Here is a 2,023-nt window from a genome sequence, read left to right as displayed (position 1 = left end):
ACTTTGCTTCATAATCTAATAGAAGACAGTAGATTTGGTTTGATGTTTTTTGTTTACGAATGACAAGATGAACCTATTAAATCTGATGGGTCTAAGGAACTTTATAAACTCTAAGTTTTCTAGGTCATTGTTTTTGTTTTTTGTAATACTACTGTATGCAACTTTGAAAATATTGCAGCATTCTAAACATAAAAAAGAAAGAACAGAACATTGCAAAGTGTTTAGGTACAGAAGATTCTTGAACTTCCATTGGCTCTTCGCTTAGCTGACAAGAAAGAGTTTGACATTTGTCCAAAAACAAACATTTGAAAAATGATTGCACTTAAGAAAACAAAAACAAAATACTTCTCATGCCAACTGACCCCCCTTTTTCCATAGCTAAGAATGGCAGCAGATGCTAGGGTCACACTATATACAAAAACGAGACAACCTGAAGCTAAATGGATGGACAGTGAGTGTCAACAGGTCAGCTTCACAGTGTCTGCCCTGAGCTTCGACCCCTCCAAAGGACTCCCCCCACAAGCCCCAACCAAGCATGGACCAAGAGTTTGTCTCACTTGTTTTGTTCTTGTTACAAATTATAGATACGTGCAGTTGAGAACTCAGGATTTCTAGCCAATAACAGTTTATTTAACACCACCTTACAAATTAAACAAACAGAAGAAGAAAATACCAGAAACAGCTTTAAATGCCGTGTCACAACAACAGCAAAGTGCACAGAGCAGACCACGGAAGTGTCTTTTCCTCTGAAAAATGCTTGGAAATATGTACAACTTTGATACAAGTTCAGCATGCTCTGGACACCCAGGGCCACCTCATGTAAACCAGTGGTCTCTAGAGCATTTTCAGAGACTTCAGTATGATCATGACCCTATTTTGAATTGAAATTTAATGAGCGCAACAGACAGGCCTCAAACAGACAAGTCAATCGTGCCGCTCCCTACTAGAAGGTATTCACAAGGAGCCAACCAGTTTTATTCATCCTCATCCTCTTTCTCCTCCACCTTTTCTCTGGGCAACTTTAGTAGGACCCTTTACACCACCAAACTTCCCTTTAGACTTATAGTTGGCAACATTCTTCTCGTACTTCTCCTTCAGTTTCGCTGCCTTTTTGTTGTATGGTTGCTTATCGCTGTCACACAAGTTACTCCACATCTCACCCAGCTTTTTGGCCACATCACCAATCAAGATGCCAAGGTTTGTGGATTCGATGTTGGGGCGAAATTCAGAACAAAACAAGAAGAAACCAGATGGTGGTTGTTTGGGGGCACTGGGGTCCTTCTTGCTTCCCTTAGCTAAACTATAATCCTTCATTTCCAGATCATAACGTACTTGGTCCGCCATTTCCATCTCATCAAATTTAAATTTTTCTTTCCCAGACATAGTCTTCCTCCTCTCAGAGTACTTCTTGGAAAATTCAGCAAAATTGGCAGGGACTTCTGAGCTTTTCTTAGGTTCTTCTCTACATGTCTATACAAAGATATATGCATACATCTTGCCCTTGAGTTTCTTGGGGTCACCATTAGCTATCCTGACTGTATTATTTGGGGTCTGGGCAGCGTAGGACATGATGTGTTACTCAGCTTCTAGCCAATGCCAGGTGAGCCGTCACTGTAGGTCTTTTTAATTCACTGGAACTTTACCGCACTGGTAATTCAGTGATATAATTCTTGCCTTCCATGTGAAAGACCTGTATTCAATTCCTAATTATACACCTCACATATGACCAACACCTTTCGGTGGAGTCTGAGGTGTTGCTACAATACTGCACAGGATTCTTATTAAGAAAAAGGGTTGATGATCTAATTCTAAAATCAGCTGGTGAAAGCCCTATGGATCACAACTATTCATTGGCAACTCGTCATAGTGATGGGGCTGGGCAGCATTTCCTTCTAATGTGCATGGGGTTAACCAAGAGCTTCAGACTAACTTGAAGGCAGCTAACAACAGCATGTCTTGATGATGTGTCATTTTATTTTGCTTTTAATAAATTATAATCTACTATTCCACTTAAATATAGCTT

The 2,023-nt window shown here is 40.1% G+C and overlaps 1 pseudogene; it reads right to left on the bottom strand.

Annotated features, from left to right (window-relative positions):
• Positions 1-974: 974 nt before the first annotated feature.
• Positions 975-1,569, bottom strand: LOC102811563 (annotated as a pseudogene).
• Positions 1,570-2,023: the final 454 nt, after the last annotated feature.

The sequence above is a fragment of the Chrysochloris asiatica genome, unplaced genomic scaffold (assembly GCF_000296735.1).
Source record: "Chrysochloris asiatica unplaced genomic scaffold, ChrAsi1.0 scaffold00164, whole genome shotgun sequence".
In the NCBI taxonomy this organism is placed as follows: domain Eukaryota; kingdom Metazoa; phylum Chordata; class Mammalia; order Afrosoricida; family Chrysochloridae; genus Chrysochloris; species Chrysochloris asiatica.
Note: the sequence above shows the minus strand (reverse complement) of the source record. Positions and strands in the feature narration are given on the sequence as shown.